At 41.8% G+C, this 20,780-nt stretch overlaps 1 long non-coding RNA gene across 2 annotated transcripts in view; it reads right to left on the reverse strand.

Annotated features, from left to right (window-relative positions):
• The window catches only part of LOC115138625 (uncharacterized), a 36,117-nt gene extending 19,979 nt beyond the window's left edge, over positions 1-16,138 (reverse strand). The window contains exons 1-3 of one of the 2 annotated variants that reach the window (XR_003864976.2): positions 16,013-16,138; positions 15,207-15,359; positions 674-1,043 (exon numbers count right to left, since the gene is read on the reverse strand). This is a non-coding gene — a long non-coding RNA (uncharacterized LOC115138625). The remainder of the gene's footprint in view (positions 1-673; positions 1,044-15,206; positions 15,360-16,012) is intronic. The other variant, XR_003864975.2, reaches the window with a different exon arrangement.
• Between the last annotated feature and the right edge of the window lie 4,642 nt (positions 16,139-20,780).

Here is a 20,780-nt window from a genome sequence, read left to right on the forward strand (position 1 = left end):
TCTCCCAGTCTCTGCCGCTGAAAAACCTTCCCACAGCATGATGCTGCCACCACCATGCTGCACCGTAGTGATGGTGCCAGGTTTCCTCCAGATGTGACGCTTGGCATTCAGGCCAAAGAGTTCAACCTTGGTTTCATCAGACCAGAGAATCTTGTTTCTCATGGTCTGAGAGTCCTTTAGGTTCCTTTTGGTAAACTCCAAGCAGGCTGTCATGTGTCTTTTACTGAGGAATGGCTTCCATCTGGCCTCATTGGTCGAGTGCTGCAGAGATGGTTGTCCTTCTGGAAGGTTCTCCCATCTCCACATAGGGACTCTAGAGCTCTGTCAGAGTGACCAAGTGTCACGTTCTGGCCTTTATTTCCTTTGTTTTGTCTTTATTTAGTATGGTCAGGGCGTGAGTTGGGGTGGGCAGTCTATGTTTGTTTTTCTATGTTTGGTTTCTGTTTCGGCCTAGTATGGCAGTTGCCGTTAGTTGTCTCTGATTGAGAATCATACTTAGGTAGCCTGGGTTTCACTGTTGGTTTGTGGGTGTTTGTTTCCGTGTGGGTGTTTGTTTCCGTGTGAGTGTTTGTCGCCACACGGTACTGTTTCGGTTTCGTTCATGTTCACATTTATTGTTTTGTATTTTATAGTGTTCAGTTTGTTTATTAAAGTAATCATCATGAACACTTACCACGCTACATCTTGGTCCGATCCTTACTCCTCTTCAGACGAAGAAGAGATCTGCCGTTACACCAAGGCCCTTCTCCCCCGACTGGGTCGTTTTAGGGAAAAGGTGGTGGGTAGTTCGATTTGTTGTTGTTTCAACTGCTGATTGCCGCTTTAAAGCCTGACAAATCTCGATATGATAGACGTTACACTACAATTTCACTTCTACCATAGTATTTAATCCAAAGTAGGGTCTCAACTGCAGCTCAGGATCCAACGTCAACATCTCCAGGATGATGTAGCAGCCGACGGAGTGGCCCATTAGGACCAGGCAAGTGTCCCTGGGAATGTGCTCACTGAGGAAGACCAGCTTGTGCTTCATCCTTCCATTCAGTCTGCAAAGATCAAGGTTCATCATTAGTATTCAGTATTACATCAGTATGACATCTATTTCACCATCACCCTGATCAAGGACATGAGAGCAGCATTGTTCATCAATGTCTCTGTACACATGTACATTCGTCAGCACCAGCACATGGATCATCCCAACATATGTAGGGACAACATGTTATGGTAATATTCACGGTTTCATTTTGCTGATATCCTCAAATTAGCAGTACTCAGGACCCTTTGAAAACAAAATTAAAACAAGACCATCCAAAGGGAAATCGAAGTTGGGAAGTATTCCAAAAACATCTTGATCTCATTTCTGTAATCTTTTTGGAAAGCTATTTAGCTCTACTTTATTGAAATAATCCTGTAAATCTAGCCCCAGAACAAAGTTTCGAAGAAAGAGGTTAACATTTCCCTACTTGCGCCGAGCAGTCAAATACAATAACCTTTTATGATTAAAGAGAGGGTATGAGCGAGGAAATGGCGAGATGATGAGAGGGCAAGAAAGAGCTGAAGGAAGTGTAGAATGTGTAGAATGTGTCTACCTATGGTGATGGTGGTCGGGATTTAGCGGGAGGAAAAATACAAATTCCAATTAATTTAAGAATGAACAAATTAATCCCCATTTTAAAAATTTGATGAGGGATTGACGTTTTATTCTTTCAGAGCGGAATTTGGCGAAGACGTTCTGTGCAGACAGCATAGGGATAGGGTGGGGAAGGTTGTGGGGGTTGAGGATATGTTTAAATATAATGGAAAAAAAACTAAATGAGTACAAATTGTGATTAATGGGTCAGTAAAGAATAACATATGGAAAAAATAAATTCCCCCACACAACCTAATGATCCTCTTGGCAAGAGAGAGGCAGGAGGCTGGGGCGGCCCGTTAAGCGATTAAAGCCTTTGCACAAATGTGCAATAAATGTGTGGTGCATTTTTCCTCCATGGGAAAGGTAACTGATTTCCTATGTGTCAAAAGACCCTCACTTGTGGTGTTACTGATTGCAACATGGGAGGTGGAGGCTCTTTTTTAAAACTCTCTCCTCAATATTTGGGTGTGGTTACATTTGCAAAACTTCAGGACCTCTGAATAATGTGACAAATGCCAACAACGGCAATGGTGTGGACACGGTATGAACACATCTCAGTGTAGTTTTGAGAGAAAGAGATGAGAAGGAGATTAGCAACAGCCTCCGTCCTGTATTTCACTGTGCATACTTCCTCTCAGCTCACAAACTTCCTCCTCAAAAAGTGTTTGTGAAGCTGGTTCAACATCTGTACCACAGTGGTAGCCAACAGTTGTCGACCTTGCATATAAAAACGAGGGATCAAGTAACAAGATAAAGTGAACGTTGTCTTGAAGTTATTTGATCAGATTGAGAAGCTGGGCATCAGACCAAAATGTCACAAAGTGGTAGTAAACTAAAAAGTTGAATTCCTGACATTCATTATGTCATTATTGAAATTTCTACTGCTTCGTGCCATTTGTCTCCTATGCACAAATCACGCAAATCTGTAGACGTGACCAACGATAGTGGAGGGAGCGTAATTGGAATCAGACGCACCATAAAAACCTCTCGTTAAAATCCATAACCCTGATATTAGACCTTAGCTGTTCGACCCAGAAATATAGAGGGAAATGAATAGTTTAATACTCTGGACACTAACAGTGTACAACTTTGTTATATCAAAAGAAGGAAAGCTGCTGGTGAAAAGTAGCATTGCAAACTCATTCTGACTAAATGAATGAGATCTGGGGCTCCTGGAGGATCCCATGACCCAGGGATGGCTTATTGATGTTGGCAGAGGGAGAATGTTCCCTGTGCTTGCATTAACAGATATTTTTAGAGGAGGCCCAATCAATACTGTTTCTCTGTATCGGCCAGGCCTTTCCCTGGACGTCCCAGAGGTTTCAGAGGCTGCTGCTCTACGATGCCACCCTGACCCTCAGCAAATGTAATGCTCTGACGAGGTGTAAATCAATGGTATTCAAGGGTTGACCAGGGAGGTCCGTCACCAAAGGCTTGGATTGAAACCGCAGAAGAGGGGTGGAAAGGTAGCCGATATGTCAGACGTGTTTGTGTTTCTGTGTTGGATGAGGGTAAGAGTCGAGTGGATGTGGAAAGTGTCATCCAAACACCTCGTAAGTAATACTAGCCATAATGCATGACCACATGAGCGTGCAGGTCTAGCCTGGCAAATAGTATTAAAAAACAACAAAAAAAGGACAAATAACGTTTTTTTGGTACAGCTTTTTTACTACATATCCATACATTTTACCTATACCTTTTACATACATGGTACTTTTATATATAACAACAATACATTACCAAACAAACACTTTAATCCCAACCCTCAGCCACACTCAGTCCATCCCACCTATCACCATAGACCACCCTTGTTTGTTTTGTGCCATATATTTTTCAATTGTACTGTGATGTTTTACAAAATGTTTTAATCTTTCTAATCATATATTATCCACAGATTGTGAGCTAAAGATGAAAACCTTTCCTATGAGTATTATTATATTATTTATTGATTGGCTATGGCTTTCCAGATCGGCAAATAGTATTAACAGTAATTAGATTTCCCTGGATAAGGCCATCTCAAATGAAAAGGCATGATGCATGACTATTGAGATAAACATAGGACTTGCGGCTGAACAATTCGAACCTTTCATCTTAAATCAGGACCGTAGTTAAGATCAGATCAGGTTTTGGGACAAAAGATGAGTTCTCTGTCGATCTTGAGATAGGGGTGACACCCCCACCCCTAGCACCCTTAAAACACCCTTGGAATACCAGTCTGAACAGAGTGGTTTTGATTTATTCCCTCTGATGATCAAATGACATGCTACAAATTGGCATGGGTGTCTGAAAATGTGTTAACTGTATCTACTGAATATCTCTAGAATTTGCCTTGTGTCCCATGAATAATTTATGAGTTGAGAGTTGACAAGTATTCAGGATAAAACAGAAACGGTTCAATGCTTCACTTTGTTACATGAATGTCTATATAATCAAGACCATCTACCTCTGGTACAGTATTACATCATTTGATAATTCCCCCCCATAAAATTGTGATAGGGTTAGGTTCATGACCATAATCTGACATCTATATGGTCAAAATAGTTTATCTGATTGACCTGACAAAGTCACGTTGTCTCCAGGCGTTTGAGCTTTGTGAAGAGATGCCTGGAAACCAAGGCTTCATTCAAGTTTTCTTCAGAACTCATGCTAGTTATCGCACATCCCATGCGAGGCATACAGGGGGAAACTCTGACAGAAGGTTACACTTACTGACACTTATTTAACACGTCATAACGACATGACACGGTCATAACCATATCATAATAACTTATATCAGCTGACATAACGTGTTATAACCTGTTATAATACAGTCATAACACTGTCATGACATATATTGTGTTATTTTATGGCTTGTTACGACACCTACATAAGAGTGTCAAAACCCCCAAAACCTACCACACAGGGCAAAACATTCCATTACACTATAGCCTAAGTGTCAACAGTATGTTCACGTTGTAAATATATTTTTTAAATGACCATATTCAATTATGATTGTAATTGCGCAAACATTGATATTAGACATGCACCTACCCCAATGCTCTGTTGCTGATGACTGGGATGAATGCAGAAGCAGATTTCAGGAGCAGGATAAGTCACCCTCTTTTTGACTGATGACGTACATAAGGGCATGTACGTGATAATCATATAAGCCAGATAAGCCTATGATGGTCATAATGCTTCTTGACAGTGTCAAAACTGAATTTTCTTAGTTCAAGTAAAGTGATGGTCATAATGCTTCATGACAGTGTCATAAAATGTATTTTTTACAAGTAATTTAAAATATGAAAAAAAAAACTGTAAAGAACTCATTACTGCAACAAAGGATTTAAGAAACAAACTTTCAAATGAAAGGAAACATCTTGGCAGGGAAAAAACAAATTTAAATTTTTTTTTTCTCTTATGTAGGTGTCATAACCAGCCATAAAACACAATCTATGTCAGAACAGGTGTAAATATATGCGTCATGACAGTGTTATGACCATATTATGACAGGTTATGACACGTTATGTCAGCTGTTAAGATACATTATGACATGGTTATGACCATGTCATAACATGTTATGACACTGGGTGCAAAGTAAAGTGTTACTAGTGGTTCTTTAAAATCCTCAAGATGGATATGTCTTTTGTCATTCTCAAGATGGACAGATCCAAACTAGACCGTCCCATCCATCTCATGGCCCTCAGAAAAGCTGTTGCTTCCATCTGGTTGGGATTGAATTTATTACAGGTGAGGCCTTGGTAATGTCTTTCCCACGTATCAGGCACAATAAAAACGTCCTCACCGCTTTATGAATGAATATTACAGGGCTCATATGCTGGTGCGGGCTGGAGAGGGAGAGGCCTCTTGGCTCAAGCTAACTCGTCCAGCTCACCTAACATTCCTCTTCTCCTGCGCCATCCTTAGTATTGTCTTTAGTATTGGAGAGTGAGCTTACAAGGAGGTACACATTTCAAAGCTAGCTAGTCAGTCATCAGTGGTCAGGAGATGTGCTGCTGATATGCAATAAAGCCTCATAGAATGTCCTGCTGCACAAACCACTTTCAATAAGAGATATGAATTAGTTACCGTAATTTCCGGGCTATAAGCCGCTACTTTTTCCCCACGCTTTGAACCTTGCTGTTTCTACAATGACGTGCTAATTTATGGATTTTTCCCGCTTTCACAAGATTCATGCCGCCAAAAAACTGAGCACCGTCACATAATGTGACGTAAATCGAGCGCACTCAAACCTCCCATCATTCTGATTACGGTAGTCATTTTGTCACCCTCATCATGGCAAAGAAACGGAGAAATGCATATGATGCAGCTTTCAAGTTGAAGGCGATCGATCTGGCTGTTGGAAAAGGAAATAGAGCTGCTGACAGCATGGAGCATTGTCAAAAAAATCCACTATCATCAACGGGTTTCGAAAGGCTGGACTGCTGCGTGTTGAAGAGGGCAGCGATCCAACATCGGATGAAGCAATTCTGAGGCTATTCAACTCCGACACCGAAGGAGATGACTTCAGTGGTTTCAGTGCACAGGAGGAGGAAGATAGTGACCAATGACTTTCTTGGTAGGCTACTGTTTAATTTTTGTTACAAGCCGTGTTTCGTTTAAAGGCTGTGTAAAGTTAATTTCTTTCAATGTACCGGTAGGCACCTGCGGCTTATAGACATGTGCGGCTTATTTATGTACAAAATACATATTTTTTTATAATTCAGTGGGTGCGGTTTATATACAGGTGCGCTTAATAGTCCAGCAATTACGGTATATACCATCAATCACATCCATAGTATCAGGAGGCACACAGTGTCCAGCATGGGTCACTGCCCACACAGGGTAGCACCAGCCCAACGTCTGGTGAAGCGTCTGCATAAAGGTCATGTAAAAGCCAATCACACTGGGGTCACCTATTTTCACAGTCAACTGTACCAGTTTCTTATTATGTCAATACATTTTCCACTGTACTCTTGAAGAACATCGCGTATGATGACAAAGCGGTGGCCACGTTATGGTCGTCCTGTCATTCCCTGACCTTTGCCATCAATCTCATCAGCCCCCACTGTCAACTCCGCTGCTAGCTAGGAACTTTATTTAGCTTATAGTACGGTTGAGTAATATCTTCCTACAGGTAAAAAAATTGAGTTTATCCTGGTTGGGGTTTATTTCTGTCAGGGTGAGATAAAAGGGCAAAAAGCTGAATAGCAGATGTTTAAGAGTAAAGGCTACTCTGTGTGGTCTGTCTGTCCGTCCAATAGGAGAGAAGCTGAAGTGTGGCATTCTGAGTGTGTATCAGTAGCGTGTGACGAGTGACATTATTTGAGAGTAATCTGTATATATTCATACAGTAGGTGTTTTGTATTGTGCAAGTCACGTGTATAAGTGTGGATGAGAATCAGGGTGTACACTATGTTGCAGTAAGTTTATGACTGCAACACAGGGACACAAGGTTTTATTGGCATGCTTACAATGATGTAGCCATATCCTGGCGTCCTGGCCAGCTGAAAAGTAGAAGTAACTTTTGCCTACATGTGTAATTTCAGGCCATGGGATTGGTAATGCTCTCTGTTTTGAAATGAGACGAAGCTCTTTCCATGTATAACTGCCTCAGTGACAGGGTGCTGAGAGAGAGCTGCAGGTCCAATCTATGGAGGAACATAAAGCTTTCTTTCCATTAGGCCGTGGACTGTTATAACAATACATTGCCAATCATCGCTCATGCCACATTTAGGCTAAAGCATTTGGAACAATAAGTTAAAGCCATCTAACAATTTGGTTAATAGTGGACATTATTAAGTTCATAAAATTCACCTGGGCGATTTTACATGACCACATGCTGGTTAAAATGGCATTGGTTTGTTGGTTGGATAGTTCATATGCCACTGTTAAAAATGCAGTAAAGGAGTGTACTCACTGCTTCTGTTATTCCTTTTAATCCATTATCCCCAAAATACATCCAATTGGGTACATATAAAACACAAATAAATATCTGGCAACACGCAGACCGCATACTATAAATGTATCACTTAGTACAGATGTAGGATCTTAATTTGCTGTAGGATCCTTTGTTGCTGAGAATTTTCCTGTGCTGCAGGAAATGCAGATGAGCTTCAGGATTTACAAATTCACTGAAAATCCACACTGACAGAAGGTTAGATAAACTGTATTCCACTTTTCATGCAGCCTAATTTTGACCGGATAATTGCCTAACCACCGATCAAGCAACATTTTAAAAATGTTACCTTTATTTTACTAGGCAGTTAAGAACAAATTCTTATTTTCAATGATGGCCTAGGAACAGTGGGTTAACTGCCTGTTAAGGGGCAGAACGACAGATTTGTACCATGTCAGCTCAGGGATTCGAACTTGCAACCTTTTGGTTACTAGTCCAACACTCTAACCACTAGGCTACCCTGCCGCCCTGAACTAAGCATTCAAATCCTGTTTCTGCAGGATTATTTTCCTGCCACAATACAGGCCAAATTAAGATCCTACATCTGTCCTCAAGATGAATTAAACCCATTGCAAGATATGGAATCTAGATGTTTTTGTATTTAGGAGCTCTAAAGTCTTGGAGTTGAACCCACAATTATTGCATTGTGAAAGCATCTAACCACATGCCCCCATCAACAAGCTAATAAGTAACAATCACACATAGTTAATGTCCTAAAAATAATTAACTTGTCTTATTTTGCCTGGCAGAAGGGCTTGGATTCCTTGTGAAAGCTAATGTGATCTTGAAACAATCAAAAACATTTACTATGAGTTCAACTCTATTTTTCTAGGGTGGGTGATGGCAACCATAAAGTACATGGAACTAGATGAGGATTTTGTGGGAAATAAGGACAAACAGTGGTTTGAGGGGGAGGGATATGGCATGAAACCTGTAGTCTGAGATTGAACTCTCACTACCGTGGGCCCGAGTTCAGAACACTTGTTGCAGTTCTCGCTAGTGTTTTCATATTTTCATTCACATATCCTGAGTCATTAATCAAGAACCGAGCGCAGCTGAAGACGTTGCGCAACTCTTTGTGGGAGAGCAAGCTTCTCTGCTGAGCAGAGTGCATATAAAATAAATATGGGAGACAAATATCCATTAGAATGGACACCATGTCCATCTCACTATCTAGGAGAGCTTCCTGGTCACTTTGTTTTTACCTTTTGTAACCAACCATGACAGATAAGGCCCCCTCTTTTCTCTCATCGAATGGCAACCTCCGCCTCTCTCTATATCTGCTAGACTCCCGCAACTGAACATTGTGTCTCCTGCTCTCCACAAGCTGAGTAAACAGTAAACTCCCTCTTTCTCCCAGACAGTGGGGAGTGTGCAGGGGATGGGCTGTCCTTAAATGCAGCACCCTTTTCTAGACTCTGTCCGCAGCCCCTCCTAGCCTACTGATGAAATACATTTGTATGTTTTTATTCACGCTGGGTTTCCAAATCTCTCCCAGATGGCCCCAGACATGCTCAAGAAGTGGGCTTTCAGAAACCCGACCCATACCAGAGATGTGCCATTGGAAATGACAGTGCTATTTTTGCTAGGCACAACAATAAAGACACCCCCACTCTCCCGCTGGTGGCTTGCACTCCCAAGAGAAGATGTAATAAAGGCCCCGAATCCCACTGTCACACAGCTTGAACCGTTTTGAACTCGAGGCAAGTGTAGAAAAGAAAACCGCTTGATACTTTAGCAGTCTGGGATCACTCCTCAGACCACCCATTTGTAAGGAGTAGACAGGTACCCAAAACTGAACACATTATTAGGATGTGAACAAATAAACTTTCAACGGATACTTGGCCTTCATGAAGATAAGCTTCAGTATTTGTATGAGTTTTGTCACCAACATCTGTCTCTATCAGCAAAGAGGAGTTTGGAATGTGATTCGCTGGAGGATACATCTACTGTATCTGGTGTTCACAGCCAATTGAGGGGCGGGTTACGCAGGTACTATTTCGTGAGGAGTGTACCGCTCACTCAAGAGAGGTCATGAAGGTGACTGCACAGGTCCCCCTTTATCCGGTAAATAAAGTGGACAAAAAAACGTAATTAAGAGAGAATTTTTAAAATTAGGACATGAAAAAAGCCACAATGTTAAGTCTGTGGGCTGAAAGAGAGTGATAGCACATACTGTAGAAAGAAACCTGAATTAACAAGGGGTTAGGATTGAGCTGATGGAGAGAGATGACTGAGCTGATGGAGAGAGATGATTGAGGTCTTACTGAGTCAAGTCAGTGACAGAGGGAAACGCCTTAACTCCACAATAAGACTCTTCAGGAGTGGTGGTGGTAAACACATGAGAACTGAATGATTCATGACAGAGGTATTTGAGTAGGGGGAGCAAAGAGGGTTTCCTATTGTTGTACTCTGTTAGGCAAAGCACAATAGCCCGATGAATTCAGATGCCATTGTATTCAATGAGACAGCGACTGGAAATTCCGACGAAGTTACACCGTCTACAGCAACAACAAAGGCCACACCAGATGTAGGCTAGTCCGCGGCTGTGCTTCCCTTTGCAGTCCGTAATAGTTTGCAAGCCCCGCCACATCCGATGAGCATCGGAAGCCGGTGTAGAAGGATTCAATCTTAGTCCTGTATTGATGCTTTGCCTGTTTGATGGTTCGTCAGAGGGCATAACAGGATTTCTTATAAGTGTCCTGGTTAGAGTCCCACTCCTTAAAAGCAGCATCACTACCCTTTAGCTAAGTGAGGATGTTGCCTGCAACCCATGGCTTCTGGTTGGGGTATGTACGTACGGTCACTGTGGGGATGCACAATACACTTATTGATGAAGCCAGTGACTGATATGGTGTACTCCTCAATGCCATCGGAAGAATCCCAGAACATAATACAGTGTGTGCTAGCAAAACAGTCCTGTAGCTTAGCACCTGCGTCATCTGACCACTTCCGTATTGAGCGAGTCACTGGTGCTTCCTGCCTTAGTTTTAGCTTGTAAGCAGAAATCAGGAGGATAGCGTTATGGTCAGATTTGCCAAATGGAGGCCGAGCTTTGTACGGGTCTCTATGTATGGAGTAAAGGTGGTCTAGAGTTTTTTTCCCCCCTGGTTGCACATGTAACATGTTGGTAGAAATGAGGTAAAACGGATTTAAGTTTCCCTGCATTAAAGTCCCCGGCCACTAGGAGCGCAGTCTCTGAGCATTTTCTTGTTTGCTTATGGCCTTATACAGCTTGTTGAGTTAGGTCTTAGTGCCAGCATCGGTTTGTGTTGGTAAATAGACAGCTATAGAAAATATAGATGATAACGCTATTGGTAAATAGTGTGGTCTTCAGCTTATCATGAGATACTCTACCTCAGGCGAGCAAAATTGAGACATCCTTAATATTAGATTTCGTGCACCAGCTGTTACTGACAAATAGACAGACTGCCATCCCTAGTCCTAGCAGCTGTTCTCTCTTGCCAATGCACGGAAAACCCAGCCAGCTGTATGTTATCCATGTCGTTGTTCAGCCACGGCTCTGTGAAAAATAAGATATTTATTTGGTAGGATAGTCTTGATCGGAGCTCATCCAGTTTATTATCCAATGATTGCACGTTGGTAGAGGTGGGTTAACTGCTCGCCGTCGGGTTCTTACAAGGCACCTCGACCTACGTCCCCTATATCTCTATCTCATCTTCATGTGAATGACGGGGATTTAGGCCTTGTTCGGTGTCTGAAGTAAATCCTTTGTGTCCGACTCGTTAAAGAAAAAATCTTTGTCCAGTATGAGATTAGTAATAGCTGTTCTGATATCCAGAAGCTCTTTTCAGTCATAAGAGACGGTGGCAGAAACATTATGTACAAAATAAGTAACAAATAATGCAAAAAAAACACACAATAGCACAATTGGTTAGGAGCCTGTAAAACGGCAGCCATCTCCTCTCGCGCCATTACTATGAAAGCTATGGTGAAAGCTATGATCCCTTAATGATGTAACTTATTAAATACACTTCAATCAGTGTAAATGAAGGGGAGGAGACAGGTAAAAGAATGAAGTTTAAGCCTTGAGACAATTGTGACATGGATTGTGTATGTGTGCCATTCAGAGGGTGAATGGGAATGACAAAAAATGCCTTTGAACAAGGTATGGTGGTAGGTTTGTGTCAAGAACTGCAATGCTGCTGGGTTTTTCACACGCAACAGTTTCCAGTGTGTATCAAGAATGGTTCACCACCCAAAGGAGACCCAGCCAACTTGAAACAACTGTGGAAAGCATTGGCGTCAACATGAGCCAGCATCCCTGTGAAACACTTTCAACACCTCAGTATTAGGAAGGCGTTCCTAATGTTTGGTATACTCAGTGTAGGCTACAGTTGGAAATAACAACAAATTATATTTTAATTTAAGAATGGCTAAGATATAACTCAATAAAAAATACATTATTGTTCTTGTGTGTCTGTCACTAAGGGAATTCCATTTTAGCCACAGTTCAGATCATACATCACTTTAGTATTGGCAACAGCAGTTGTGCAAGTGCTTCTGGAGGCATAGAGCATGCACTGGCAATAAGAGAGTGACAAATGATGATGCACTATTAATGTAGTGACATAAGTGCCTTAATAAGAGACTGACTCAACTCTTAGCTAAAAGAAGCACAATAGCACATTGGATATATGTTAATTATTTAAATACAGATGTCTCATGACCAAATGTCTCATTTTTGGAAGAGGACAACTCCTGAATCACTCCAGGCTTGATTCATTCAAGAAAGTCAAACAACCCTCCCAGTCTTCCCCACTTGTTGTCTTTCCTCCCTTCTTCCTTCACTAGAAAGGGTGCATTTCTAGTGTCTATGAATGTGGGTCTGCTGAACTGAACACTGTGGAGACCTCCCTCCCTAGCATCTTTGATCTCTCGGCTGCGTGCCTGAAGTACCGCAGCACTGACGTAGTCCCGCACCTGCAGCCCACTTTGAGCTACCACTGCACTTCCAAAGATTGAGTTAGACTTCCCAAAACACATTTGCCTTTTAGGCCTATTCTGCAAAAATTAAGTGGTTGAAATGATCAGTGGTACATTTTACGGACTGCAGTCACCACACCTTAAAGTATGTATTTTAACTCACTTTAATCACAGCGGTATTACAGGGGCTCAATTCAGATGTTTACCTAATAGTGACATGCCTGGTACTGCTAATAGCATTGCGGCAGGTGGATTGAGGGCTAAGACTGGAATGTCAGCCCAAGTTATTGGTTATGATTATTTTCATGCATTGCTGAAATATTTGGTGGAATGTAACCTGGAGGTAACATTTGATTGCTATTCCCTCCCTTGGTCTTGCTGACCTTTTTGCCTCTCCTCCATCTGTTGAGAATAGAGGGTGGCCTGGAGGGAGGGTGGAGGGATGTATCGATAGAGGGTGGCCTATGTATCAAGTAGACTATCCTATCCATTTACCCTAGAGGCTAAAGCGAGTTCCTCCTGGTTACTTTTTCATCCGATGAATTGACCATTATTGATCCTCAGGAGGAAATTAAGATGTCACAGGCGCACACACAACACCATCAGACAGAGAAGAGCATAGGCCTACACATGACAAAACATATCAGGTGCTGGTTTTAAAACATCAAACTTTTCACTAACCCATTTTTTTCACCAAGGAATACCGAATGTCTATGATTGTAGTAGGCTACACGCTTTGAGATTTTAGAATGATTGGCTGTGGCATCTGTGCTCTATCAAAACAGTCAAAAAAACACAAGTTTAATTGGAGGAGGTCAACCTCTATTCAAGTCGTCATGGTTTCCATTCATCAATCAAAACACACCTACAGAGAATACAGATACACCTGTGAGTGCTTTAGAGTATGAAACACTGCTTGTCCATAAGATTGGACACAAAGATCATTACTCTGATCACTGAGAAAAGGGCAGCTGGTCTACAATAACTGGGCCTTCACGGTGTCTCTGTCAGCCATAATGGGTCCATTGAGCCATATACTGAGTGATATTTAGAGGGCAATGAACGAGCTCCAGTCACTGCGACCTTTCAAAGGTCACTGGCATGACTGAGATTCTCCCCCTGACTCTATGGCTCATCTTTCTCAAAGCTCCCATATTTAAACACAAAGAAGTGGGGTGACATAGGCAGAGTAGTATCGAGGCACACGAGACCCAAAATATGTTTGTGTGCTATTTGGTCCGGACGTGGTGAGAACATAGTCACAGGATAGGACGTTTAATATCAACATCACATGATATGATGATGAGACACTAAGGGTCAATTAAAGCAAACTGCTCTGTCAGGAACACGATGAAACGTGTTGTATGAACGACACCACTTTTAAAAACTGCAGTTTAAAAAGCCTTTGAACATATTGTTAAGGGTGAGATTATGGCCAAGGTTGAGGATTGATTAAACCCATTGCAGTTTGCTTATGGGATTGGGAGAGGGATGGAAGATGCAACTGTCACTCTTCTTAACTATGTCCTTAAACATCTCGAGGGAAGTACAGTAAAACCCATGCCAGACTACTATTTGTTGACTTCTCTTCCACTTTTAATTGTATACAACCACATCTTAACAGAGAGGCTATTGTCCAATTTTGTTCTTGATTTTAACAGTCTGGTTGACAGATTTTTAAAATCAAAATAACTCAGTGAGATTCAATGGTTCCCTACAATATCTTCCTCCACTGGTTCACCACAAGGTTGCGTCCTTTCCCCTCTGTTTGTACTGTACACTAATGATTGTCAGAGTAATCACAACAAGACATACCGTTAAGTTTGCAGATGACTAAGGTTATCATGAGTGTGACAGGAAGTTGAGGTGAGCCATGGCCCAGTGATGGAGGAGAGTGTTGGATGGTGTGACCACTCCTACTTAGAAATTCATGTCAAGAAAACCAAGGATATGGCTATTGATTTCTGGAGGAGCTCACTGCCGCCAATACAGACTGATAGATGGTGAGAGGCCGTCGATCGATACAAATATCTTGGAACTTTCCTCGACAGCAAATTGAGTTGAGAGAGATCAGCATTTGTTCTTTCTGAGGAAACTGCCGTTTCGGGGTGGATAAGACGCCGATGACCATCTTTCACCGATCGTTCATTGAATCCATTTTACCATTCAATACGATCTGCTGTTTTAGAAATATTCAACTTAAAAAGTAAGAACGGAATGTGAAACAAAGTAGCAAGATCATGAGCTTTACTGACCTTTCTCACCTGTATCAGACACTAGTCATACGTAAGGAGCCATCCATTCTGAGGGACTCCCAGCATCCCTTGTTTGATGATTTTATGTTGCTTCCCTCAAAACAAATAGGTCTAAACTCTCCTTCATGCCAGCTGCTATCAGCTTTCTCAATAAGCTGTAGTAGCACTGGTAGTTGTGAACTTATTGCAGTATATATTGTTTTGGTGTATATTTATTGTCATGTGCTTTTACTATGTGCTGCAAAATTAAATGCCCCCTGGGAATAATAAAGACTCTACTCTAAAGGGATAGCCCACTCAAAATACACATACCTTGGCTGTAGTCGATTTACCAATACAGTTTTTGGATGAAAACTACAGGCATCTCACAATAATCTAACCAGGAATAACATAATGCATTGTCCATTAATTAAGAAAATGCTTTAAAGAGACTCACCTGAAATGATGAGAAAAAGCACTTTAGGGGGATTACCAGAGTGTAGGTTACAGGTGACGAATTTGAGGACCTCTGTGACAGCCCCACAGCTGTATAGGTGCTCTGTGAAGGCCTCATCTCTATCCTCCATTGCTGAGGATCCCATGTCAATGGCTAGCAAAAGAGTGAGGCATGAAATGTTAGTTATTTCATTCATTTGGATATGCAATGTTGTTTGTTGAGGTTAGCGCCATGCTCAAAGATACAACTGCGGGGATTTGAACAGACAATTCATTATTGGCTGCTGTCACTAACCTCAAGGCTATTGCCACCTCATGAGCCCTGATTATAACATGGCTGTGGCAAAGATATTAATAATTAATTAATAATCAGACATGCTCCATATGAAATAGCCTATTCATTTATTTAGAGAACTAGCCTAATATTTGCCATCCATCTATTGTACCTAGAGGTTCTTCTTTAGAAAATTGTCCAATTTGACTGAGATTCAAATTCTGTGTGATTGCATGTTGGAACACAGGCCACTGAACCGTTCACCTACTTGTTATCAGTTTAACGTTTTATTCCCTTTGACACCGACCCAGTTAGTGTAATAAATTAGCTGACTAGGGAATCGTTTTTAGGTTGGTTGACAACATGTACATTTTTAGTCACAGCCTGGGCAGCTAGCTATATCATTGGATAGAACATACCTGACTGAGCTGCTACGCTAATTATGTTGCTAATGTTTTGGAAATCGGATAGCCAGCTAGCTACCTAATTAGCTAGCTATTACTCCTAAGATTTTCACTGCGACGATTACATACCAAATGCTTTGTCGAAATGAAATGTTTTGCTACGTTGATGACGGTCATGCCCTAGTACCAACGGACACTGAAGGGGCACGAGTGGTTTGTGCTCACCCGGCTTCTAGCTGGTCCAGTCTGATAGTATTGGTGGCGTTCCAGATAATCTTCACCAGATAACGTAACTTTTTATAAATGTTTAAGTATTTATTTCATCAAAACAAGCACATACAGGCTTCATAATTGATGTTAACTGAATAATATTATATCATAGAACAACACTTATAAGATCTCATTAGCCTGTGTTAACCTAAAACCTTATTTCAGGCTTTTATCCCAAAACCCCATTCTTTCCACATTCATTCCCCCATAGGAATGGCCAATGAACCATTTCTGTTTTTTAGGACTAGCCTACAAGCTGGCGAGCTCTATTGTCCAGCGCCCCTGGAGCAATTAGGATTAAGTGCCTTGCTCAAGGGCACATCCACTGATTTCTCACTTTGTCTGCTCAGGGATTCGAACTAGCGACCTTTTCAGATTCTTGCCCAAAGCTTTACCTGCTAGGCTACCTGGCACCCATAATAATCAGATCATAAAAAAACTACTATCGCATGTGAATGGATCCAAGACTATTTACATCTGTTTTAGATCTCTGTAAACATGCAAGAAGTGTTTAATATGGCAGGAATCCCATCCGTATGATTTAGCATTTTGATAATCTAAGCAACATGACTGCAATGTAGGCGGTCTGGAACACAACCTCCTTCTTTGTCTTCTTCTTTCTCATTGAGATTTAATGCCAGTGCACAAAACAATGTTTAGGTGCATTACCGCCACCTTCTGAGCTGGAGTATAAACAAACATTCTTCTAGCATATTTTATGCTGGTTAATTATCATGCCTTGTGTGTGTGTCTATGCCTTGTGTGTGTGTCTATGCCTTGTGTGTGTGTCTGTGCCTTGTGTGTGTCTGTGTGTGTGTTCCAGTGAGTGCTCCTGTGTGTGTTTTGATTTCAGGAAACAAGTTAACACGCAGGACTGAGAGAGCCTCTCTCTGGGGAGAGGAGATAAAACTCTCCTCAACCCGTTGGATCTGGCCAACACGCTACACCTAAATCACTTAGGAACATTTCAGAGCCTTAACTATGTAGGGACTGATATATGCCTGACCAGGTCCATAAAACAGCAGCTGGGCAATGATTGAGAAACTTATAAAAACCATAGCATGCTTACAACTACCGTGCATCACATCCATAGTCCAGCAAAATTGCTCACTATCACAGTGTGTTACTCGCTGTTGCACTTGCACATTGTCAGATGGGGCAGCAGCACATTCAAAAGTTGGTCAGCATTTCCTGTTTGGCCTTCGCATTCACGAAACACCAATCCCCCCACTTCCAACCCTTGCTCTGTCTCTCTATCGCACTCTCCTCTCTCTCTCTATGGGCACTTCCCAGATTCACGCTGGCGGGCTGCTGTCAGACATTTCCTGCCGAGTGTTACGCTGCACCAGCTGTGATCCCCAATGTAGCAAAGGTGATGCCCCCTTTGACCGTGAGTAGAGAGCCAGTGATGTGCAGCCTACAGAGACACCTGCAAGTCATTTGGGTCCAGCTGTGAAGAGTTCATTCAGAGAGTAGCTAGGCTTGGCCCTGTGCGTAATAGATTTGGATGTGCTCCCAAACCTGCAGGGAGGGAGAGCAGGATGGAAGGGTGCAGGGGGTGAGGAGGAGGACTGCGGGGCAACATGCAGCCTGTGGGAGGCAAAAGGGGTGGTGATGTTGCTGCTGCTGTTTCCAGCGGAATGTGACGTGATGCGATGTAGTCTGATGTGGTGTGGTGTGATGTGTTGTGGTGTGGTGTGATGTTATGTTATGTGGTATGATGTGTGTTGTGATGGGATGGCTGAAAAGTTCTCAGACCTGACCTCATTATTTAGGAGCCACAAGCTGGGTGCTGATAAAGCTCCAGGGCTAAAGGGAGAGAGGACATCAGCAACTTGTGTGTAGCAATAAAATCCCTCCTCCTCCCAGGAGGTGGATGTCCCTCTCCTGTTGCCAGAGGTGCCCCACTGAGCACAAACTGGTTGAATAAACGTTGTTTCAACATAATTTGTCAACGTATTGTGACGTAGAATCTATGTGGAAAATACGTTGGATATGCAAAAAGTCATCAACGGAAAATGTTGTTTAGAGGCTAATATTTCAACCACAGGATTATGTCATAATGGTAACCCATTTTAAACGTAGATAAATGTTGTTGAATTTGTAGCTTTGAAACAACATAAGATTTTTCAACGTTATATTCAGTATCAGAAAAAAATCAATGATGGGCAGAACCTCCTGGAGAGTTGAACTATCTACAGTTATCTTTTTGGTCTCCCATCCAGGGTTGTATCTAAGGCCATCCGTGCTTGGCTTTGATATTTGTCACTGACTACTACCAATGTGCTATTGTGAGAATTATTATTGAGAGATTTTTTAAAATTTTGATTTATTTCACCTCTATTTAGCCAGGTAGACTAGTTGAGAACAAGTTCTCATTTGCAACTGCGACCTGGCCAAGATAAAGTGTAGCAATTCGACACATACAACAACACAGAGTTACACATGGAATAAACAAAACATACAGTCAATAATACAGTAGAACAAAATAAAACAAAAAGTCTATATACAGTGAGTGCAAATGAGGTAAGTTAAGGAAATAAATAGGCCATGGTGGAGAAGTAATTACAATATAGCAATTAAACACTGGAATGGTAGATCGGCAGAAGATGAATGTGCAGGTAGAGATACTGGGGTGCAAAGGAGCAAAATAAATAAATAAATACCAGTATGGGGATGAGGTAGGTAGATAGATGGGCTGTTTACAGCTAGGCTAAGTACAGATGCAGTGATCTGTAAAATGCTCTGACAGCTGGGGCTTAAAGCTAGTGAGGGAGATGTGAGTCTCCAGCTTCAGAAATGTTTGCAATTCGTTCCAGTCATGGGCAGCAGAGAACTGGAAGGAAAGACGACCAAAGGAGGAATTGGCTTTGGGGGTGACCAGTGAGATATACCTGCTGGAGCGCGTGCTACAAGTGGGTGCTGCTATGGTGACCAGTGAGCTGAGATAAGGTGGGGCTTTACCTAGCAAAGACTTGTAGATAACCTGTAGCCAGTGGGTTTGGCGACGAGTGTGAAGCGAGGGCCAACCAACGAGGTCGCAATGGTGGGTAGTGTATGGGGCTTTGGTGACAAAACGGATGGCACTGTGATAGACTGTATCCAATTTGTTGAGTAGAGTGTTGGAGGCTATTTTATAGAAGACATCACCGAAGTCGAGGATCGGTAGGATGGTCAGTTTTACGAGGGTATGTTTGGCAGCATGAGTGAAGGATGCTTTGTTGCGATATAGGAAGCCGATTCTAGATTTAATTTTGGATTGGAGATGCTTAATGTGAGTCTGGAAGGAGAGTTTACAGTCTAACCAGACACCCAGGTATTTGTAGTTGTCTACGTATTCTAAGTCAGAGCCGTCCAGAGTAGTGATGCTGGACGGGCGAGCAGGTGCGGGCAGCGATCGATTGAAAAGCATGCATTTAGTTTTACTTGCATTTAAGAGCAGTTGGAGGCCACGGAGAGTTGTATGGCATTGAAGCTCGTCTGGAGGTTAGTTAACACAGTTTCCAAAGAGGAGCCAGAAGTATACAGAATGGTGTCGTCTGCGTAGAGGTGGATCAGAGAATCACCAGCAGCAAGAGCAACATCATTGATGTATACAGAAAAGAGAGTCGGCCCGAGAATTGAACCATGTGGCACACCCATAGAGACTGTCAGAGGTCCAGACATCAGGCCCTCCGATTTGACACACTGAACTCTATCAGAGAAGTAGTTGGTCAACCAGGCGAGGCAATCATTTGAGAAACCAAGGCTGTCGAGTCTGCCAATAAGAATGTTGTGATTGACAGAGTCGAAATCTTATCGAATCTTATCGAAGTCGTTATCTCTTAATAACTAAATAGATTCACTGTTGCTTATTGAAATCATTTAAAGAGTCAGCTTAACAGAGCAAAATAAATGTAATCATACTTTATACGTGTAACGTGTGCATTGAGAGTTGGGAAGCAAGTACAGGGAGTGAGTGTTTTAATAAATAAAATAATAAACACGAAAACACAAATAACGCAACGACATGAAACAGAATCAATAACACCTGAGGAAAGAGCCAAGGTGAGTGAAAGATATAGGGAAGATAATCAAGGAAGAGAGGGAGTATACATGGCAATACGTCATATATCGTCAATGATACTAGGCATATGTAGCATTTGTGAAGTCATTAACAGCTATTGTTTTCAACTCAAATGAAACAATCAAGTGATAGATTTGAAACAAATGCATGTCTGTGATTGAACAACCCCATGCCATGATTAGATCGTGATAAAACACACCAATCTCTTTCATCATTTCTTTAAACAATAAAAGCTAATTTACCAATACTTCTGAAAATGGATATATAGCATTTTTGAATGAAACTCTTCATTTACTCAACCTTAAAATTAGTAACACATCCATGGCCACATTTTGAGGTTGCTGTAACGATACAGTTGAAATCGGAAGTTTACATACACTTAGGTTGGAGTCATTAAAACTCATTTTTCAACCACTCCACAAATGTCTTGTAAACAAACTATAGTTTTGGCAAGTCAGTTAGGACAGCTACTTTGTGCATGACACAAGTACATTTTCCAACAATTGTTTACAGACAGATTATCACTTCACTGTATCACAATTCCAGTGGGTTAGAAGTTTA

This window comes from Oncorhynchus nerka, linkage group LG12 (genome assembly GCF_034236695.1).
Source record: "Oncorhynchus nerka isolate Pitt River linkage group LG12, Oner_Uvic_2.0, whole genome shotgun sequence".
Lineage (NCBI taxonomy): Eukaryota > Metazoa > Chordata > Actinopteri > Salmoniformes > Salmonidae > Oncorhynchus > Oncorhynchus nerka.